This window comes from Felis catus, chromosome A2 (genome assembly GCF_018350175.1).
Source record: "Felis catus isolate Fca126 chromosome A2, F.catus_Fca126_mat1.0, whole genome shotgun sequence".
Classification (NCBI taxonomy): domain Eukaryota; kingdom Metazoa; phylum Chordata; class Mammalia; order Carnivora; family Felidae; genus Felis; species Felis catus.
The window spans coordinates 122,511,758-122,535,894 of NC_058369.1; the positions used below are offsets into that span (position 1 = coordinate 122,511,758).

Genomic DNA, 24,137 nt, shown 5'->3' on the forward strand with positions numbered 1-24,137 from the left:
ACACAATTGGATGGCATACACCCTAGTCGGATATGGCCACGTGACATGGACTAGCCAATGAACCGTGAACAGAAGTGAGCTGGGCCGCTTTGCTATCGAAGCATTCAAGAGCCATGTGAGATCTGTCATGTTCTTGTTCCCTCTGCTGGAGCAAAGATCAAGGCGGAAATGCCATTTGTGCCAGAAATAAGCTTTGGCTGTTTTAAATCGCAGAGATTAACACAGAGTTGTTAATTTCTGCAGCATAATTAGCTCATTATGATTGATGCATCCATTATACTTTCCTAAAATGAAATTCACATAGTATATATGTGTGTGTATGTGTCTATATGTGTAGGCAAATGTACTTATTACAATTTTTAAAAAGCAATATAATGGTCTAACTGCAATATAAAAAAGAATGGGGGCATTAAACTGTAATGATATTTATTCAATAAGTACATGTCAGCCCTCAGCTGACAACACTATAGCAGACATAAAGAAGTAGATGCTTTTGTCCATCTACGATAAATATCTATGATATTATACATAAATACAGCCGCTGCAAAGACAGGCTCTTAGAGATGTGCCAGTGACCCAAACGCCACCAGCAGAACTATTGTCATTGACACAATTATCTAAAATTAGGAACACATCCCAGTAGAGTTTTGGACAAGAGTTTAATCCTCCCCTGATTAACAAAGCAGTTGCTCTGCTGGGAAATGTAAAATATTCTAAAACCACGCCCCTAATACTTTGCCTGCAAATATAAACAGGAATTGAGTTCTTGGTCCAGGTTTGAATGTAAACCTATACTGGCCCAGGTTTTAAGTTAAAAACCTGTATGTTTTTGCCTACACAAAGGTCCTTTAGGATACTGGAAGGCTGTCCAGGATGTGGGACAATTCTTCAGAGTGCGGACCTGCCCTGGGTATTGCGAGATGTCCACTGTTCTTGGCCCCTGCCCAGTAGATGTCAGTTGTGCTCCAGCTCTCATTGTTGTCATTATCCAAAAATGCCCCCCCACCCAAATTTCCAAAGTAAACTTAGAGACGGGGCTTTTCCTTCCTTGAAAGCTCTTGAGTCTTCCTGAAGAAGGATGCTGCCCTATACTTCTTCAGGTTACCTACCACCACCCAGCTTGTGTAAGAGTAGCTTCCTGACTCTGTCGGACTGATGTTCTAAAGCTGATTCTATTCAGCTGAGTTTTTCTTATTAGCACACGCTGAAGGACTGCTCCTATGGCCAGGTCCTCTAGGACTCTGTCTCTGGTGGCAGCACGAGGACTGGCATATAGGACAGCACAGTGGTGCGCAGAGGGCCGGGTACGCCATGCCCTGCTGGCCAGCGCCGTAAATGCCGGGTATGTTTCTGGAACATCCCGAACTTTTCCTCACTGGGTTGTTAGAGCTCATGATGCAAGTCATTTCCCCACCTCCGAGGAGGATCTCTGGGGTTTCCACCGCATCCCAGTGCCTTCCCGCTATTCCCAGTGTTAGATGGCCCAGACCTGGTTCAGGACATAGTGGTACTTGGGCTGGGCTGGCTCAGATGAAAATAGTCCATGGGGAATGGGAGCACACTGCGGGCAGCACATGTTCTTAGCTGCTTCTGAAAAGGATGGTGTTCCCAGATTCCTGTGGTCCTCTGTGCCCTCCTCTCCCAACCCGCCATTCGCCATACGCAGCTGACCTCAGCTTCACCCTGGAGGGACTTCCCTCGTGCCTTGATTTCCATGGCGATGCTGAAGAGCAAGATCCAGGAGGATTCTGCTCCGCCAAGTGCCGTTATGCTTCAGCAGCTAAGTGTGGGCATTGTTTTGGGAACCAGGAGATGGTCTTGGGGATTAGTAATCTCTGACCCCCCATTTACCAGTTTGGGGGATTTTCTAAAATGCTGATTGACGATCTGATTCTTGGAAACGCTGTACTCTGCTGTCCAATGTCATAAACCATGTTGTACGGTGGCCTTGGAGTCGGCATCCTGCCTTTACAGTTCGTGCCTCCTAGCACAGGCTCTCACTCTATCTTCCATCCCAGTCTGGTGGCTACTTTCTTGACCTCTGCCTCCGAAGGTTAAGCAATACATTTGTGTTTTGTGGGGGAGGGTAGAACCCATCCGTTCCTGCCTTCAGACCCCATTTCCAGCTGGCATTCCTTGATGGCAACAGGCATTATCTCAGGCAGATAGCAGGGGGCAGGAGGGGGCTGAGGATCTTATGTCTCCCATTTCTTTGGTTCTCTAGCCTGAATCTTACGTCCAGCCGCATTCCCACTTTCTGCCTCTGTTCAGACAGGCTTTAGTATACGTGTGGCAGACTTTTAGCTTTTGCAGTTCTGCAAGACGTTTGATTCTCTGACTTTTTACTTCCTAGACCTTTTTTTTAGTTCATTTGAGAGAGAGAGAGGGTGGGGGGGGGACAGTGCGTGTGTGATCGGGGGAGGGCGAGAGGAGAGACAGAATCCCAAGCAGGCTCTGAGCTCTCAGTGAGGAGCCCAACGTGGGGCATGACCTGAGCTGAAATCAAGAGTCCCACACTTAACTGATTGAGCCACCCAGGTGCCTCACTGACTTCCTAGACCTTCTTAACAAGGCTGAATCCTGTTTCCATTCTCATTTTGCATAGGCCAGCTTGAACCAAACCATATAGCTTTCAAGAAGAAACTTACTAGATAGAAAGAAACAGGAGGGGCTAAACTATAGTGTTTATGGATATACACTGGTATAATAAAACTTTAAAGAAGTCAAGGAAATGATTACTATAAAAGTCAAGATAGTCATTAATTCGGGGAGCAGGGACAGGACTGTGATTGGAATGCCACACGGAGGGGCTTCTGAAGGAGCTAATGAAAGTTCTGGGTGCTGGCTATGAGGGTTTTACCTAATAACTTATTAAAACTATACATTTTTGTATAATTTCTTTATCTGTATCTTACAATGAAAAGTTAGATTAAACAATTCCATCAAAAGGTAGAGATTATCAGATTGCATTAAAAAACACAATCCAGCTGCATTCTGCCTACAGGAGACGCACTTTAGATTCTAAGCGACAAGTAGGTGGGAAATAAAAGGATGAGCAAAGGTATATCAGGTGAACAGCAACCACAGGAAAGCTGGAGGGGCTGTGCTGATATCAGACACATAGACATAAATATTGTATAATGATAAAGGGGTCCATCAGTCAGGAAGATGTAATGATTACGTATGTATATGCATCGAATAATAGAGCACTAAAGTACATGAAGTAAAACTGACAGAAATGCAGGGGGAAATAGTTCAATAGCCATAGTCTTGAAAATATTCATAGCCTTGAATATCACTGTAAACCAAAGACCTAACATGTGTGGAACCCTCTTCCCCACAAGAAAATACACATTCTTCCCAGGTACACATGGAACATTCTCCAGGACAGACCATGTGCTAGGCCATAAAGTAAACCTCAATAAATTTAAAAGGATAGAAATAATACGGAGCATGCTCTCCAGTCACAACGGAATGAAATAAGAAATCAACAGCAGGAAAATAATTGGGAAATTCACAGACTTGTGGAAATTCAACAACATACTCCTGAATAACCTACGGGTTGAAGAAGAAATCAAAAGAAGTGAGAAACTACTTTGAAATGAGTGAAAACAAAGATACAACATACCAAAAACTTATATTATGCAGGTAAAGCAGAGCTTAGAGGAGAATTTATAGCTATACATTTCTATAGTGAGAACGAATAAAGAGTAAAGAAACCCTTATACAAGAATGTTTCTGCAGCATTATTCATAATACCCAAAAGGTAGAAACCACCCAAATGTCTATCAACTGATCAATAGATAAACAAATGTGGTACAGCCATACAACAGAATATTATTTGGCTTTACAACGGCATGAAGTACTGACACAGGCTACGACAGGGATGGGCCTTGAAAATATTATGCCAAGTGAAAGAAGCCAGTCACAAAAGGCCATAGATTACATGGCTTTTCATATGAAATGTCCAGAACAGAGAAATCTATGGAGACAGGAGGTAGGTTTGTGCTTAGGGCTAGGGCAGGACTGTGAATACAGAGGGATGATAGTGAAAAGGTTTTGTGTGTGTGTGTGTGTGTGTGTGTGTGTGTGTGTTTTGAAATGATGAAAATGTTTTAAAATTGTGGAGATGGTTGCAAATATTGGAATTATTGAATTGTACACTTTAAATAGGCGAATTGTACAATAAAAATTATTGAATTGTACACTTTAAATAGGTGAATTGCTTGGTATGTGCATTGTATCTCAATAAAACTGTTAAAAAGTTAAAAAATGAAACACTACTAGAGAAGAGAAATGCTGCTGTAAGTAGCTTTGAATAATTTGATCAGACATGCGTGGGAGGATCTGTAAATTGAGCCTTACCTAATAATAATAATAATAATAAATGTAAATAGTACAAGTTGAGTTTTTCTTCTCTTTAGCCAACTTAAATTGTGCTTGTTTCATGTAAATGAATACTATCATGGATTCTCTCTTTTATACTTCATCTGCCTTCAGTATTTTTTTATGTTTCACTTAAGCTTTTGTGATTAGCTATTTTAAAAGGCTGTGCACAATTTTAAGGTGTAAATGGGCTGCAGGTTAGGCCATAATTTCTCCCTACTGTCTGCAAGAAATTGTCTGTTTTTCAAAGGGGCTGTGCCATTTTGCATCTCCACCAGCAACATATGAGAGTTCCAGTTTCTCCGAAACCTCACCAGCACCTGATATTGGTGGTTTTTTAAAAAGCCTTTCTACTAGGTGTGTAATGACATCCCTTGCAGTTTTAATCTGCATTTTCCTAGTGAATTATACTGAATATTTTTCATCTGTTTATTTGCTACTCACATCATCCCCTTGGTTAAATATCTGCTCATATAACCCATTTTTTCAAAACAACTGGGATATTTGTTTCCTTGTTATTGAGTTGTGAGCGTTTCTCGAAAAAAAATCTTCATACGAGTTTTTCATCAGAGATGTGTTTTACAAATATTTTCTCCTAGTCTGTGGCTTGTCCTCATTTTCTTAATGGCATCTTTGGAAGAACAGACTTCTGAAATTTTTATGAAGTCTCATGTATCAATTTAAAAAAAAATTAAAAGAGACCTGTTTATGCAACAGGAAATAGATTTTAAAACATTTTGAGGAGGGGAGCAACATATAGAAAAAGACATTAAAAAACACTTGGTCCGATTGTAGACAACAATATAAATTGGAATAGAAATAAATTTAGTATAAGAAAAATCAGCTGCTACAATAAATTCCATGTGAAATGAGGATTTCGGCAAACGTGGTAACGACAGGAACAGCAGCTTATTAAAATTTCATGTCTGCTTAACTAGAATGTACCAATGAGGAACAGAGTTAGTTTCAGCTGGGGTTAGATAGCCCAGAAGGAAATCATGAGTCCTCTGACTGGCAACACGAGAAGGGCCAACATCCTTATTTCCATCTGGCTTATCCCTCAAATGTGCTCCTCCCCCCTTTTTTTGTATCCTGCTTTCCTATGCAGTCAGGAAATACACATTTTCTATATGCAATTTAGCCATAATGCTTGTATCACAAACCACCTCCAAACCTCCATTTTGTTTAGCTCGTGATGATTCTGAAGACCAGCAATCTGGGCTGGGATCAGCTGGGTAGTGCTTGCAGTTTCTGCTGGGTCCTCTCATGCATCTGTGGATGGCTTTGCTGGTCTTGGTCGGGCTCTCCCCCATGTCTTAGCGCCTTGCTACAATGGCGTGTCTCTGCCCCGTATGTTCTTGCATGTTCCACGAGGCCGGTTTGGGGTTGTTCACTTGGCAGCTGTCAGGGTTCCAAGAGGTTGGGCTGAAGTGTGTAAGGGATCAGAATTGGTAAGTGTTTTCCACTGCATTTTATTAGACAAAACACATCAAATTCATCCCAGGTTCAAGGACTAAATACAGAGAAGGGAGTAATTGTGGCCATTTTATGACAAACAATCTATTTCAGGGTCTATCTTATGACCTGATCTAAGGTCATTTTTGTGAAATTTTTTGGAAAGAGAGGCATTTTTAGAAGCCCTTCTTCTGAGAGTTGATGGTGGAGGGATTATTTCTAAGACAAACTTTCATGAGGCTCATTATTGCAAAATCTGGGGCCCTTACAAGTGAGCCAGAATTACCATCTAAAGTGGAAATCCCAATTCTGATTATTTGCCTCCCATAAGGATAAGAAACAGCCTCATTATTAAGTGCTGTGCTTTGCTACAAATATTAACTAACAACAATTGACCCTCTCTGGGATTTTCCATTTAGTTATTTACTGGAAGCTGTTCCTGTAATTTTCAACAGTGCTGGTATCTGTGAGATTGTCTTTCTTTTGACTGTGCTGGGTTTTCAGATGCATTAATACAGCTTAATATCTCTTCCTGTTGCTTCTCTAATTAAAAGCGTGTTGGATTTCCAAATAAGAAATACTATATCCAGGCACTAGTACTAAAGACTGCTAAGAATTAGGAGAAAAACGTCAGCAAGGGACGGCATCAACCAGACGTGAGGGATCTTCTGGTCAAGCAAAGAAAAGGGACCAGGGATCTGGAGACAACCGTAGGGCGATGATGTGGCTCTGAGAAGCCAGCCTCCCAGGAGAGGGGCTGCTGAAGATGGAGGACAGTCAACGGGCAGCCTGAATGCAGTTCAGGTGCCCTGTTCCAAGCTGGATGTGTGAATCCTGGGTCCCAGAAGAACAGCTTATGTGTGACTTTTCAATCATTACCTCTCGCCTTCCCTACTTTCCTAACTCCCTTACTCTTCCCCCACCCCACCGGCTGCCTTTTCGGGCTTTGGTCCTCACCGCCGACCACAGTTCCACTCCTTATAAGAATCAGCCACTAGATGGCGCCCGCTGTTCAGATTACAACGCTTTCCTTCGGGAGCTCCACGGGTCCTTGCTGAGAAGGCAGGGTCTGAAGTTGGCTTCTCCGCTCTGCCACCCTCTATCTCAGTCTCTCACTTCTCTCCCCGTCTTCTCGCCCTATCCTTACCCCATTTAAAATTTTGCCTTCTTCCAGCAGCACGTTTGCATGCGTGATTTTGAAGCAGAGGAATCAAGTGCGTATGCGCGTGCGTGCGTGCATGCGTGTTTGGTATGGAAAGGCCGTGAGCCGGGAGGGAGAGGGAGTTTGCAGGTACCACCAGAACTTTGGCTGGTCTCTCTAAAGGCACAGATTTAACTCCGGGCAAGAAAGAAGGTACAACAGGGGCGCCTGGGTGGCTGGATGGGTTGGGCCTCCGACTTCGGCTCGGCTCAGGTCGATTTCATGGTTGGTGGGTTCCAGCCCGGAGTCCAGCTCTGTGCTGACCGACAGCTCGGAGCCTGGAACCTACTTCGGATTCTGTCTCCCTCTCTGCCCCTCCCCTGCTAATGCTGTGTTTCTCTCTCTCAAAAATAAACAGACATTAATTTTCTTAAAAAAAAAAATATATATATATATATATATATATATATATATGAAGAAAGTACAACTGTTTCCTGTTCTCTCACCAGCGTCCCCACAGGGCTGTCCCACAGGCACCTCAGCCTACCGTTTCAGAGTCTGAACCCATTGCTTCCTTCTTTCCATCCTGCCGCACCCCAATCCATTCTTTTTTGTAGCTCCCTCCTCGTTCCTTACAACCTTATAACCCAATCATTTCACCGACAAGCCGTCCAATTTCCTATATAACTCTCACCCTCCCACCCACCCTGCTACCACTTAATGTGGCCTCCCTTCACCTCTGCCTGTTCAGTCCTATTCTTGCCCCGGTGCACTGAATGCTGCTGCTGTTTGCTTCATTACCTATGTGTTTCAATATAGCAGCGGTGCTAACGCTGGGGATACAACAGAAGCATTTAAGCTGAAATCTCAAGGATGAGTTGGAGGTGGCCAGGTAGACGGGGGTAAAGGCCTTCTCCATAAAGCAGTGGTTCCTAACCAGGCACCCCTAGATTTTGCAATGTCTGTAGACATTTTTTTTTGGTTGTTACAAGCAGGAGTCGGTGCTACTGGCATCCGGTGGGCAGAGGCCAGGGATACCGATAAACATCCAGCAACACACAGGACAGCCCCCACCACAAAGAATTATTCAGCCTCAAAATGTCAATAGTGCGGGAGTTGAGGGACACCTGGGTGGCTCAGTCATGATCTCACGGTTCGTGAGTTCCAGCACCGTGTCAGGCTGTGTGCTGATAGCTTGGAGCCCGGAGCCAGCTTCGGATTCTGTGTGTGTATATTTCTCTCTCTCTCTCTGCCCCCTCTCCCACTCATGCTCTATCTCTGTCTCTCTCTCAAAATAATAAATAAATGTTTAAAAAAAACAGTGCTGGGGTTGAGAAACCTTGTGACAGAGGAAGCAGCATGGGGTGAGGGAACATGGCTTTTTGAGGAACTAGGTGAGTTTTATTATGGTGGGAAGGCGTGGAGGGGGATGTGGCTGGAGACTGGAGTGTGTGGAGTTGCACTCAGGAGTTTAGACTCTGTCCTCAGGCCAACAGAGAGTATTTGCAGCCCCTGGAGCCATTGGACACTTTGTTCTAAGGGTCATCGAGAGCCACTGGGGCCTTGGAAATAGTGAATGAAAAGGCACAGTTTCAGTCCCGGGTGTCAACCAGGCATCCTTGTCCAGACCTCTGTAGAATAAATATTGCTGTGCCATGATCCTTCTGAAATACATTGGAAGTAATCATATTCATTTTTTTTCACTAAACAAATGAACAGATCAATTGAAATTCTGTATTAAAGCACTTTTCTAAGCTGTTCATAAAGATTTTTACTTTTATCCCCCCAACACCCTTATACAATAGGATCTTTAAAATTTTGTTTTTGTTTTTATTTTTCCTTTTTAAAGTTTATTTTAGAGAGACAGCGAGTGTGAGCTGGAGAGAGGGGCGAAGGGAGAGGGAGAGAGGATTTTAAGCAGGCTCCAGGCTCAGTGCTGAGCTGAGCCAGGGCTCCTGGGATCATGACCCAAGCCAAAATCAAGAGTTGGATGCTTAACAGACTGAGCCACCCAGGTACCCCTAATTTTGTTTTTAAATCTTGCTTTTTTTTCAGATAAGGACACAGAAGCTGTGAGAGGATAAGTCACCTCCCAAATATCATATTGCAGGTAAGTAGTAAGGTCAAGATTTTAGCCCTGAGCTGTAAGACACAGCTCAAGTTCTTCACCATAAGCTAGACTGTCACCATACTATTTTGCCATATTTCCAAAGAGTAGTGGGAAATCAGTAATCATCCACCTTTTGTATATTTCCATTAGCCTTGAAAACAGAACATGGATTTCATGTCCTTTCTTGGAAAACTTTGCCATATGTGTATTTATTCTTAAATAGTACAATGCAATAATATTTTGAAAGAATTTGAAAAAAAATCCACACACCCCAAACACTTATGGTCATAAAAAATAAATGATGAAAACAAATGAATTAAGCATTGTTTCAAAAACTAGGAAGCAATAAAATACACCCAAGAAAAGCAGAAAAAAAGAATTAAAAGCAGAAATCAATAAATTGGACGACAAATTTTTTGGAAATTCTAAATAAACCCATGCGTTCCTTATTTGAAAAATTAGAGAAGTAGATAAACTATTGCACAATCTCATTTTTAAAAAGGGAAAACACAAACTCACATATTCAAAAAGTAAGGTAGAACTAATTACAAAACCAAAGGAAATTCAAAGAATCAGAAAAATACATCTTTGCTCAATATTATGGAGATGCGTTTGAGCAGTTACATGAAATTGGTTGATATTCTAGGAAAATGTGAAGTAACACAATCAATCCTAGAAGAGTTAGAAAATATATAGGCAAGTATAATAGAAGAAATAGAGAAATTTGCCAAAAAGCTACTGTCAGTTCCCACAAAAGGCTCCAGACCCAGATGGTTTCATGGAAATATCTTATGGTACCTTTGATGGTCTTGCAAGTCCAATGTTGTTTAAATGTCTTGAGCAGAGAATAAGGCAAAAAATCTCCTACATTTATTTTATGGTGTGAAAAGCTTTAATATCAACCCTGTCAAAGATGAAAGTGAAGTAGAATATTACATACCAATCTTTATTTTGAATATTGATGTGCAAAATAGTAAACAGAATTCAGTAGCAGATTAATGCAAATAATATTCCACAACTATTGCATGTTTATTCTGCAAATGTTAGAATGTTTCACAATTAGGAAGTGTGATGATTAATTTTATGTGTCACTTTGGCTGGAGTACAGTGTGCAGCTGGTCATAAGGTATATATATGTTAAGTTTTAGGACATACTGCCAAATGCTTTTCCAAAGATGCTGTGTGTACAACTTACGTTTCCCCCGACGGTGTAAGAAACTGAATAGTGTGTTATTTCCTCACCAATGCTTGCTACTATCAATATTTTAAAGTTGAAGTTATTCTTGTAGGTATATAACTATATTTCATTATGGTTTCAATATTTATTCCTCTGTTAAATAATGACATTGAGCATCTTATATGCTTACTTGGACATTTGGATGTTCTCTTTTGTCAAGTGCTTGCTCAAAGCTCTTGTCTGTTTTTCTATTGAGTTGACAGTCTTTTCTGTATTGATTTGGAAGTGTCTTAAAAATATTTTCTGGATACAGATCTCTTGAGAGTTATTATATTTTATAATATCTTCTTCCATTACATGACTGCCAATTTCATTCTTGTGATATAGTCTTTTCATGAATAGGAGTCCTTAATGTTAATGTAGCCCACCTTACCAGACTTTTCTCTTATGGTTAGTGCTGTTGACGTTCTAGTTAAAAAATCTTAGTCCACCTCAAGTTCATGAATATGTTTCCCTATGTTATCTTTTTGATGTTCCTTTAAAAATCATTTATGTGTAAGTTTCGTGACTTTTGATTTATCTCAAGATTATACTTGTGTATAATGTGAAGTCAAGGCCTATATTCGTTTTTCTCCATATGGCTATTCAATTGACCTGGCACCATTTATTGACAAGACCACCCTTATCCCCGCGTTCCATGGCACCCCTGTATTAGTTTCCTATGGCTACTGTAACAAATTCCCACAAAGTTGGTGAGTTAAGGCACCAAGAGAGAAATTTATTCTCTCACAGCTCTGGAGGCCAGAAGTTCAAAATCAGTGTCACTGGGCTGAAATCAAGGTGCTGGCAGGGACACACTCGCTCCACAGGCTTTAGGGGAGAATCTGTTCCTTGCTTTTGCTAGCTTCTGGTGGCTGCCAGCATTCCTGTTTGTGGGGACATCACTGCAGTCATTGCCTCCATCTTCGTGTGACCTTCTATGTGTGTGTAATTTCCCTTTGCCTGTCTCTTCTAAAGAGACTTGTGATGGCTTTTGGGGCCCATCTGGATGATTCAGGATAATCTCATTTCATTGTTAATAATCACATCTGTAAGAACTTTACCATGTAAAGTAATGTTCACAGGTTCTAGGGACTAAGACTTGGTATCTTTGGGGGAGCATTTTTTAGCCTACTACAGTCACTAACCGTCATATATCAAGCGTCCATATATATGTGTCCAGACTTTCTATTTCATTCCATTGATCTGTTTGTCTCTCTTTGTGCTGTTATCATATTACTGTGATTTTATTTTATAGTGATTTTATTATATATCTTGATATCTAGTGATGTAAGTCTTTCGGTAATTCTTTTTATTTTTTCAGGATTGTCTTGACTTCTTCCCCCCTTTTGCTTTTCTTTATAAATTCTAGAATCAGTTGTCAAAGCTGATTGAATGAAATTCCTTTGTATCTATAAATCCATGTGTGGGGTAACTGGCATTTTCAACAATATCATCTTCTAGTCAGTGAACATGGTGATATTAATCCATTTTTTAAGTTTATTTATTTTGAGAGAGAGAGACAGAAAGAGAGAGAGAGAGAGAGTGCACGCATGCAGGCATGAGTAGGGCAGGGGCAGAGAGAGAGGGAGAGAGAATCCCAAACAGACGGCACCATCAGTGCAGAGCCCCATGTGGGCCTTGAACTCACGAACTGTGAGATCATGACCTGAGCCGAAAGCAAGAGTCGGACACTTAACAGACCTAGCCGTCCAGGCACCCCTCACCCATTTGTTTTTTAAGAAATATTTTTCAGTAATGTTTTATAGTTTTCTGTGAAGAGATGACATTTTTTAAAATGTTATTTCTGGTATTTAACTTTTGGATAGTTTTTGAGAATATTTAAAAATTTTATTTTCCAGTTTTTGTTGCTTGTTTAAAGAAATAGAGTTAATTTTTGCATGAAACAACCTTGTTAAATGTATTTATTAAGCATTATAAATTATCTGTAGTTTAAAAAAATTTTCTGCACATAATTATGTTGTCTGCAAATTCTGACTTACTAAAATGCAACATACATTCGTACTTTTACCGCTCTTCTGTTAATGCAAAAACCATAGAATTATATATTTTGATTTTACATGCCTATTAATCTCGATCAGGTTATTATTTTTATATAATCAGTACTTATTTAGATTCACTCTCATATGGCCCTTTCTTTTGCTCTTTATCTTTTTCCTACATTACCGTGATAAATCTGGGATGGTTTTCCATAGGTCTTTGGCATTCCATTTATTGTAGGTTTACTGAATTTTCTGTTTTTCATTTTTGTTTTCAAATACTTTTTCTGGGAAAGAATTCAAGTTTAACAGTTATTTTCTTTCAGTGCTTGAAGACGTTCCATTGTCTTCTGTATTCCATTATTTAAATGGAGAAGTAAGCTGTAATTCTTATTTTGCTTCTTTGAAGGAAATGTCTTCTTTTTCCTCTGTTACTTTCAACACATTTTATTGTCTATTAATATTTTTTCAGCAGTTTTACTGTGATAAATTGACTGTGTTTTATCTCTATATTTTCCTGCTTGGGGTTTCATATTTCTCAAAACTGTGGCTTGATGTCTTTCATCAGTTTTAGAGACTTTCTGTCTGGCATTACTTCAAATATTGCTTCAGTCCCATTTGTTTTCTACATTTTCTCCTAGACTACAATTCTACATATTAGACTTTTTTTTCCCCATGTCTTTCATGTCTCTTAATCCATTTCTTCTTTCTTTTTCAAGCTTCACTTTTGATATTTCCTTCTTGTTTATTGCCAGTTAACTAATTTTCTCTCCTTTCCCCATCTGTATCTCCATCTATCTATTATTAGATCAGATTTATGTATACACACACATGTATATGTGTGTATATTGCTGTTAGACACATCAGTTAAGTTTTTAATTTTAGTTTTGCATTTTAAATTCGATTTTTCTTTTCTTTTTGGGGGGGGGGGCGCAGAGGGAAGGGGAAAGAGAAAATCTTAAGAAAGCTCCACACCCAGGGCAGGGCTTGATGCAGGGCTCCATCTCACAACCGTGAGATCATGACCTGAGCCAAAATCAAGAATCAGAAGCTTAACCACCTGGGCCACCCAGGTACCCCTTAAATTTGATTTTTCTATTGTACAGCTTATATTCTCTAATGACATACACCATCTTGTCATCTAATCTCTTGAACAACAGTAATCACTTATTTTAAAGACCATATCTTAGGGTGATGAGGGGCTCCATGATGAGTGTGGAGCCTGCTTAAGATTCTCTCTCTGGGGCACCTGGGTGGCTCAGTCGGTTAAGCAGCCGACTTCGGCTCGGGTCATGATCTCGCGGTCCATGAGTTCGAGCCCCGCGTCGGGCTCTGTGCTGACAGCTCAGAGTCTGGAGCCTGTTTTGGATTCTGTGTCTCCCTCTCTCTGACCCTCCCCTGTTCATGCTCTCTCTCTGTCTCAAAAATAAATAAACGTTAAAAAAAATAAAAAAAAAAGATTCTCTCTCTCTCCCTCTGCCCCTCTCCCCTATGCACAAACTTTCTCTCTCAAATTAAAAAAAAAAAAAAAAAAAAAGGCCATATCTGATAGAGTCAATATTGAATCACCTGTGGCTCTGGGTGTGTTATCGTCCCCCTCCCCCCCAAGATTTAAACCATCTATTGTTTTTTTTTTAATGTTTATTTATTTTTGAGAGAGACACACACACACACACAGAATGTGAGGGTAGGAGGGTCAGAGAGAGAGAGGGAGGCACAGAATCTGAAGCAGGCTCCAGGCTCTGAGCTGTCATCACAGACCCCAGTGCAGGGCTTGAACCCACAAACCATGAGATCGTGATCAGAGCTGAAGTTGGCTACTTAACCGGCTGCACACCCAGGCACCCCTAAACCATCTGGTTTTATTTCCTGATGTAACAGTCATTTTTTATTTTAATCCCTTCATTGAGCATGAAAACACTTTGGAGATGCTCTGGTTGGTGGTATCTATGCCTAGGGTTTGTTTTGCCTCTGGTAGAAAGTTAGAGTGGAATACAATCATTTTAATCCAATCAGATGTTGAGTTAATTTGAAGTTGGGCTTCAGTCTTTGTAAGGAATGTTTTATTTCTTTTTAAAAAAAATTTTTTTTCTTAACGTTTATTTATCATTGAGAGACAGAGACAGAGCACAAGCAAGGGAGAGGCAGAGAGAGGAGGAGACACAGAATCCGAAGCAAGTTCTAGGCTCCGAGCTGTCAGCACAGAGCCTGATGCGGGGCTTGAACTCACAAACTGTGAGATCATGACCTGAGCCGAAGTCAGACGCTCAACCGACTGAGCCACCCAGGCTCCCCAGGGATGTTTTATTTCTGAGTCATCCCTATTTCTGCAGTATAGGTTGTTGAGGGCTCTTAAAAGAAATCCTGGAGTGTTTACTAGGGTTCCTCCTCCAATTATTTCCCCTAAGACTTGTAAGAATGCAGGAAATCTTTGCTCAGCCTGTCTCTTAGCCACCATTTGTGAACCATCAAATTCCTTGATCAGAAAAGCAGTTTGAAATAAATGCCTATATCACCTCTTTGTAATTCTTTCTCCCCAGAATCTTGTTTTTTCAAGTCTTCACTGCCTTTGTAGTTCCTCAACATCTTCAAATACATATTTAGGAAACATATTCCCAAGCATCTCTAGTGGATTTTCGTGGGACAGTTGGTCTGAATCCAGCTACTCTGTCATTACCAGAAGCATAAATCTCTGATTACTTATCTTAACTGAATGTACAGTTGTCCCAGAGGAACTTTTTATAAGAGAGAGAGGAATAGTAAGGGCTCTGTGTGAAGCTAGGTGAAAATTTTCTTATGATGCAGGGCTTGGTACATAAGTTCACTTTTATTTCCTTTCTATGAATCGGATAAATATATATGGGATTTTTAGTTTTCCTCACCGCTACAGAGAAATTATTTATGGTTTTTGTGTTTATGTTTCTCATTCTTCTCTTTACATTACAAAGACTTCCAGGGAAATGAAAGAAAAAATTCTAACTTTATAATGCTATCTTCAAATTGGAAGTCTAATCTCATTTTCATTTTAAATGTATCACTATGGTTATTGTCTGGAACATTATTTCAAAGAGCAAAAGATTGGCATGAACCTAAATGTAAATGAATACAAGATGGTTAAGTAAATTATGATAAATTCCATATATTAAGATATAACCATTAAAAATAATTAGGTAGCTTTCTATGTAATGACATGGAACTATTCCAAGAGGAATTGAGTGAGAAAATCAAGGTGTGGGAAAATGTGTGTGCTGTTACTGTTACTATTTGTGTCAAAAAAAAAATGTGTATGTATTTTTTATAATGAATAAGTTGTCTTGGGAATACTGTATAAGAACTATTAAAAATTCCTACTTTCTAGAAAAATTACTTCTAGCGAATGGAACAAGGTCACTGGGAGACAGGTCTCAGATGGACATTAACTTTTTAATGCATAACCTTCTGTATCTTTTGAATGTTGTACTGTGGGCATGTGTGACCTATTGAATAATAGAAATAAAATATTTTTTAGAAGAAAACATTCACTTTGATGTATTCTAATGAAATAGTCTTCACTTGTGGGCATTACTATACTACCTATTACCTTCTACTATTTTTCTATTAATATACATATTCCATGTAGCTATAATAAGATAACTTTATGTTACTTTTATATAGCTTTTTCATATTTTTATAGTGTTCAAAAGTATTATTTTAAAATTTGGCATAATATTTTGTTTAGTGCATGTACCATAATTTACTTATCCTTTCCCTAGTGTTGGTCGTTTGTATATTTACATGTTTCCTTATTATGTGTAACATGGTGATGAGTATCTTTGTGAATGTATATTCATTTGGTTTCCATAATTAGCCCTAAAACTTTATGGTTATTTGGTAAGGCTGAATGAAAAGAAAATAAGCCCTCTCTGGAATAGAAAAAGGTTAGAAATGATTATGGATGGTACTTTGAGTTACCCATGATAAGCATGGCAATTTTCGTTTATTCTAGCATTGTCTATATGGACAAAACAAACAGAATTGTTGCTCTTTAAATATACATACAGTGCGAATTGAACTCTTAGGAAATAATGCACTTAAAGAATCATTAATTATTACCTAATTACTTGCACCACTGTGGCATGGACAGAAAAGTGCTCTGCAATGATGAAGTTGTCAATTATAGTTGATAATTAAGGGGCCAGGTGCATGTTTAACTTAACAAGATAAATATATGCCCAGATGTTGTTTGTCTGCTGCTTCATTACCAGGTAGGTTAGAAGATTTTCATAAACTAGAAAGACTATTAAATGCATAACCTTGCTACATCAAGAAATCTTTAACAAATCTGTTACTCTAACCAATATTCATTTAAGAAGACTGTTCATCAGACTTCCTGGAGAGCTGAAGAAGAATGTGTATATAATACTATATTTGCAGATTCTCAGTGAAATGGCTATTTGAATATAAAATAGGGCAAAAATACAACAGAATCGGAAATTGGAGAAGATGCCTCTTCGTGCCAGAAACATGTAGGAATTGTATACAAGATTTAAATACCAGATTGAAAGAAGACAACAAAGACTCAGTTCCTGTGGGGAACATTCCAAGGAACCCAAGAGCCTTGGATATCAGAGGTGAAGATTCTGGCAGATGTATAGTAAAATATCCTAAGTTGAAGGAGAGAGACTGGGAAGAAAGGACTAGCTGCAGAAAATATGGAAGTCAGACCAGATCACTCCTTGTATTCGTCTGCTAGGACTGCCGTAACAAAATACCGGACGGGATGACTCAAACAGGAAGACCTAATTTCCTTAGAGATCCGGAGTCTGGAAGTTCAAGATTAGGGTACTGGCAGGATTGGTTTCTCCTGAGACCTCGCTCATAGGCTTGCAGATGGCTGCCTCTTGCTGTGCCCTCACATGGCCTTTTTCTCTGTCTGGGTGCCTCTCTGGTGTCTCTTCTTCTAAGGATGCAGTCACATTAGATTAGAGTAACCTGGGTGAAGGATATACGGTAACTATTTGTACTATCATTTTTTGCAACTGTTCTGTAACTGTAAAAATTATTGCAAAATAAAAAGTTAAAATTTCTGTGTCCTGTATTCTTTTTTTTTTTTTTTAAGTAAGCTCTACGTGGGTCTTGAACTCACAACCCTGAGATCAAGAGTTGCATGCTCTACTGACTGAACCTGCCAGGGGCCCGGTGTTCTATTCTTGAAGTCAGTTTGACCAGATATAAAAAATCTGACTCATATTTTATTTTCTTAAGTGTGTAAACCTGTTACTCTTTCATTTTCTGGCATATTACATTGCTGTCAAAAATAAAATGATTTGATTTCCTTTCTCCTATCAGGGACTTAGTTTCTTTGTCTGAATATCCAAAAGATGCTTTATTTTATTTTTGTTAAAAGTTTGATAAAACCGCTAGTGTATGTCTTGCCTTGGCCATTCTGGGAAAATTTTTAGTATGTCCTTTTAATATGAATTTTACATTTTTAAATTAAATTAAATTAATTTTAATTTAATGTTTCAGTAAAGTTTTCCCCAAATTCTTATTTTAAAAAATTAAAAAAAATTTATGTTTATTTACTTTTGAGAGAGAGAGAGAGAGAGACTGACCCGAGCAGGAGAGGGTCACAGAGAGGAAGACACAGAATCTGAAGCAGGCTCCAGGCTCTGAGCTGTCAACACAGAGCCTGACACAGGGTTTGAACTCATGGACCACGAGATGATGACCTGAGCTGAAGTCAGACGCTCAACCAACTGAACCACCCAGGAGCCCCTAAAATTTTTTTTAACTGTCCAGAACAATTGAAAGCATATCAATGTGGACATCTATATATACTTTATCTATATTTACCAATTGTCAACATTTAACTACATTTGCCCTATATCTGTCTATAAGTGTGTTTTCTTCCTTCCTTCCTTCCTTCCTTCCTTCCTTCCTTCCTTCCTTCCTTCCTTTCTTTCTTTCTTTCTTTCTTTCTTTCTTTCTTTCTTTCTTTCTTTCTTTCTTTCTTTCTTTCTTTCTTTCTTCTCAAACTTTTGAGAGTACAAAATGCATTGAAACTGTTTGGGAGCTACTACTTAATTATTTGCACTTGTGAAAAAAAGAAAAATGGGGGCACCTGGGTGGCTCAGTTGGTAAAGCATCCAACTTTGGCTCAGGTCATGATCTTGCTGTTCGTGGGTTTGAGCCCCACATCGGGCTCTGTGCTGACAGGTCGGAGCCTGGAGCCTGCTTTGGATTCTGTGTCTCCCTCTCTCTCTGCCCCTCCCCTGCTCACCATACTCTGTCTGTCTGTCTCTCTCAAAAATACTAAACATTAAAAAAGATTTAAAAAGGATAAAAAAAAAATAAGAGGTCTGTCTAAAGAGGTCTAACCAAGTTAGACTGGCAGTTCTTAATAGTCAGTGGTTATTATTCTGGGGCCATGAAATATATTTAATATATTGTTCATAATACCATCATCCTCTTACTTAATCCACATAAACTTAAGTAAATATTGGACAAATTTTCAATTTCCTTGGCTTATCAAGTAATAATAATCCAGAAAGCCAGTCATTTATAGCTACCATTTATTAAACATTAAATATTGAAGTGACATTAGATTACGAGATTTCACAGACTGAGAGATCATTTATTTATTACAAGGTGTTTGCAAGGCAAGTAGTATTCTCCTTGTTTTTACAGTGGAACACACGGAAGCAGATAGTTAAGTAAACTACGGGTGACCACATATTAATAAGTGATAGAAAGAGGCTAGTGAGTCAAGTCTGTCTGAACCCAAGCCCTCCTGTTTCCACTACAGAACACAGAATATTGGGAACTCTCAAATGCACAGCCTGGACAAAGCGTCTAACGGTCTGAATGACTCACATGGGCCATCTGTACTGGTTGAGATCAAGGGCTGCTTTCAGAAGCTCATTACTCTTTATGTGGCACTGGCATCCCCTAATGCCCACCCAGTTCTATGGGTATCGGAAAAGAGAACGCTCCTTACCCAAGGAGGGTCCTGTGTGAAAAGTCTCCATGCAGCTTGACTTTCCAGCGGACTCCTGTTTTGCCCCTTCCGATGGAGGCCTGGAGTTTTCCTTCTCAGTATCTGACGTTGGCACGCTCTGTGTGGCAGGCACCCCTGCCGGCTGCCAGGTTCCAGCATACATAGGGCTCTACTTGAAGTAATGGTCCTGATTGGACCTGATTTGGGTGGGAACTTGATTCAGTAGTGTGACCTCCAGGAGAAAGAATATGGCATTGGGTAATTCTGTCCTCGTTTTGGGGATCAGCATATCACCTACATACTTCCTTATTTATTTTTTCAGAAAAAGCCATTTTATTGAGGATTAATTTGCCTAGTTGTATTCTGGCATCTCCCTTTTTTTGTTCTTTTCTGATTATTATCATAATATATATTTAGTATAAAAGTGCCAATAACACAGAAATATATGACAGAATGTGAAAGTTTCTTTCATTAAAAAAAAAGTCACTATTTGTTGGGTACTTATCATGTCCCATACACTTTATATATACATACCCTCACTCATGTCTTGCAACAACTCTATGAACAGGCATTAATATTCCTATTTTGCAGAGAATGAAAATGAGACACACAGATGAAATCAGCTTTCTAGAAAGTCTACCAGGTAGCAAGAACCATTCTCTTAATCATTGCACTGAACTGCATTTAATTCTTGCTTGGCTGGCTTGTAAGCTTTCACATTTTGGCTCCATTGTGGTCTTTTCTTCACACGATCTTTATTAGAATCTTTTCTCCTCTGTCTTTGACTTCAATTGTATCTTTTTTTCTGATGACACGTACTATGGGGAACTCACTAGCTAATAAGCTAATAAGCTTTTCAAGAGCATTTACTTACATAGCTGTGGTGCCTATAGCACGGGCATGCCTAACAGCACATAGAGTTGCTAGGCCGTAAGTCTCCATAGAATCAATACATGAATGGACAGAGTTTTAACCAACAGGCTCTTTTTTTTTTTTAATTTTTTTTTTTAACATTTATTTATTTTTTTGAGACAGAGAGAGAGCATGAACGGGGGAGGGGCAGAGAGAGAGGGAGACACAGAATCGGAAGCAGGCTCCAGGCTCTGAGCCATCAGCCCAGAGCCCGATGCGGCGCTCGAACTCACGGACCGCGAGATCGTGACCTAAGCTGAAGTCGGGCGCTCAACTGACTGAGCCACCCAGGCGCCCCACCAACAGACTCTTTTATGCATTATCTCACTTGGACCTATTAGACTAAAATAAACTCTGTTTTAACGGGGCAATGTATACCATTCCACTGCTGAATTTGAGTCCTGAATTTCATACTGTTAATTGCTTACATAAAAATTTAATAAGAATAATAACATTAAGAGGTTAGGATGTTTTATGTGCTGTCTAAAGAAGCCTAATGTTACACACACACACACACACACACAGTGATGTTGATTTGTCTTCCATTGTCCTCTGTTTTTATCATTGCATTGTGGGCACTTTTCTCTCTTGCCCAATTTAAAGCTCTCTGGCTCCATTCAGAAGTATCTTGGGGCACCTGGGTGGCTAGTAGGTTAAACGTCTCACTCTTGATTTCAGCTCAGGTCACGATTTCATGGTTTGTGGGTTCAAGTCCCAAGTTGAGCTCCGTGCTGATGGAGCCTGTTTGGGATTCTCTCTCTCTCTCTCTCCCTCTCTCTCTCTGCCACTCCCCCATTCACACATGCACGCTCTCTCGCTCTCAATAAGTAAACTTTAAAAAAAGGAAGTATCTTTCCCAAAACTTCTCCTTGGTTTGCATTGGATGCCCTCTGCCTCATTTCAGTAGTCATCTTGACATTGTAAAATGTACCTTAAGAATCTAGTCCAGTTGGCCACTTCCCCCAGCCTCTTCTGTCTTCCAGAGCCAAAACTCTCTAGGGAAGAAGTGATGAAACACCGCCTGAACTCTCCTTTCTTTTCTACTCGGGTATACCCTTGCTTTGTACCCCGTGTGTCTCCTGGCTTTGTATTTATTTTCTGTGAAATTGTGTAAGTGGGCACAAGCCAGGGGTTCAAAGAACTTTGGTAGCTTTTCCTTCAGAGGTGGCTCTGTACATGCTGTCAGAGGACATTTTCATCTCTTTAGGGTCTTCCCACAGGCCCCTTCTTCTTCCTTCTGCCCCCCTTAGACCTTCACCCACCCTGTGGAGGGTTGCACTCACCACACCCTGTGCTCCTTTCGGACTCAACTATGATCACTGGGGTGTCCTGACTTCAGGTCTGTCACTAGTTTGCAGTTTGACCTTTCAGAAGTCGGTAGACCTTCCTCGACCTCCTGGGAATTGGAACTCACTTCAGAAAGAGAATAGTGAATTGAGAATTGTAGAATACAGGTCTCAAAAAAAAAAAATCAGCAGCTAAAAGAGCTAATTATGCCAGTGTTTCTCCACCCATTCTGTTGATGAAAGAGCCTCCAAAACCATTACCTGTCAATCCGATCCTGCAGATAAAAGACTTCCTTTGAAAACAGTCATCCCATGAAAATCTGAGAGCCAGTATCAATATTTATTAGGGGACACACACCCCTCCTGTCCTGTCGTATCATGGATTTACAGTACAACCAGTTATCCTGGGCTCCCTAAGCTCTTTCAAAAATTGTGCTAAAATTAAACCTGTCGGCTGTTCCTTGGGAGAATCACAAAGTTGCAGACAGTTGTATAGCTGACTTGCCTGCAAAAGTATGGAAGCAGTTTTTCTTTTGTGTATTTTTGAATTTCCCCTTGGCAAAATATTTCTTCTTGTATTCCCCCTGCCCCTGTGGTTGCTGGTTGTTAGTATCTGGAAGCCAAGTTCCTCTGGGAATGGCTGACGCGTTGTTCTGCAACTACACAGGTCAAAAGTGAGGCAGAGGTGCGTGTTGGCCACTGAGTGGAAAAACAAAACAAAACAAACAAACAAAGATTAACAGTCACTGGAAGCCATGCCTGAAGGAATAAGAAACTTACAACTGCAAGAGGAAGAAAGCTTTTTAAAAATTAATTTTGGAGAAAGAGGAGGTCAATTGGGAACGTTAAAAAAGCTTGATGTCCAGAGTAAGGAGCAGCAAATGGTCCATGTGAGCTGAAATTAATGCCACAACAGGTTTAGGAAGCACTAGCATGTCTTTTTCCTAGAGGGAAATATAACAATCACTCCGTCAACAGTCAAGCGTTTTGAGCTGTGTATTAGAAACCATACCTATTTTTAAATCCCCAAGAATTTTCTAGGAAGAAGAATCAAAGGCATTGTTTGTTGAATGAGTGAATGAGTGAATAAGTAAATGAATGAATGAATGAGGGAATGGAACAAGGATGACAATGTTCCCTCTCTGACCTGGTCAGACTGCACCTGGAATATTGTACTCAAACTGAAGGACCATTGAGATGGTGACCACATGGGAGCCATGTTATATGAAGAATTTGAAAGAAACAGGAAAGTTAGCTTTCAAGAGGGGACCTCTTGAGCGTCTTAATGAATTAAATTAAGAACTGAGCAGCAACTTGGGGCCAGGGACTGTGCATGGAATCCGGGATGGGTAGAAGATAAATACAAATATGTCCTGCTTTCTGGACACTTCTCTTGAGGGAAGGAAAAGGAGACTGACTCTGCATGCTTCTAAAGAGCAAGGTAGGAATAATAGTGGCGGCTTTAAGACAAAATTTCAGTTCATAAAAGGAAACGGATCTTTATAAACTGAACTGTCCCAAGTTAGAAGGGGTTATGTTTGAGAGACAGCAAGCCTTCCTGCTGTGGTGATTCAAAGTAGTTTAGATGACAAGGAATTGCAGATGTCTTCTAGACTCCTGTAGGGACAGGATGACCACCTGTTGGGCTATTCTTGGACTGGATTCTCTATTCCCTTCCACCTCTCATAAGTTCTCTCTTTTTTTTGAGTTTATTGATTTATTTGAGAAAGAGGGGGGGGAGGGAGGGAGGGAGGGAGGGAGAGAGAGAGAGAGAGAGAGAGAGAGAGAGAGAATGAATGCCAAGCAGGCTCTGAGCTGACAGTGCAGAAACTGTGAGACCATGACCCGAGCCCAAACCAAGAGTCAGATGCTCAATCGACTGAGCCACTCAGACTCCCCATGTGTGTCTGTGAATCATAAGATTTGGGAGAGGGGAGATGATAGGGTAGCCAAGTGAAAAAGGGAGCATAGTTTGAGTTCATTGAAACCTAAGTAATAATAGCGAACTTCTACTGAGAGTTGGCCAAGTCCTTGGCAGTGTTGGGCAGCACCTAGCCTATGAGGCAGTACTGTTTTACCCTCTTTTCCCAGCTGAGAAAACAGCTCTAGTACTGTGCCCAAAGAGCCACAGCAGTTCAACCAGCATGGAACGGAGTTGTACGCTCCGACCTCCAAGCCGTACTGCCTTACTTACTCACACGTTGCCTTATTTCTCGACTCAAACCTGTGCTTGTATGCCTCCCTGGAATGATACCTGCAAGGATTCTGAAGAATGCATTTAATTTTGCTACAACTCGCTTAAGCTCCTGTGAATGCATGCCAAATGTATGAAACTGTGGGAATGTGAGGAACTAGGAAAGTTATTTAGAGCAAGGATTCTCACCTGACGTGTGTGTGTGTGTGTGTGTGTGTGTGTGTGTGTGTGTGTATTTTCACATGTCACTCTATGAAGGAATCCATGGCTTTAATTACATTCTTTTAAAAAAATATATTTCTTTTATTTATTTTGAGAGAGAGAGAGAGCGAGAGAGCGCAAGCACGCATGCAAACAGGAAAGGGGCAGAGAGAGAGGGAGAGAGACAGAATCCCAAGCAGACTCCTTGCTGTCAGCACAGAGCCTGATGTGGGGCTCAAACTCACAAATTGTGAGAT

At 40.2% G+C, this 24,137-nt stretch overlaps 1 long non-coding RNA gene across 2 annotated transcripts in view; it reads left to right on the forward strand.

The window, feature by feature from the left end:
* Nucleotides 1-7,062: 7,062 nt before the first annotated feature.
* LOC123383931 overlaps nt 7,063-24,137 on the forward strand; it is a 40,190-nt gene continuing 23,115 nt past the window's right edge. The window contains exons 1-2 of one of the 2 annotated variants that reach the window (XR_006594360.1): nt 7,063-7,195; nt 9,038-9,092. This is a non-coding gene — a long non-coding RNA (uncharacterized LOC123383931). The remainder of the gene's footprint in view (nt 7,196-9,037; nt 9,093-24,137) is intronic. The other variant, XR_006594359.1, reaches the window with a different exon arrangement.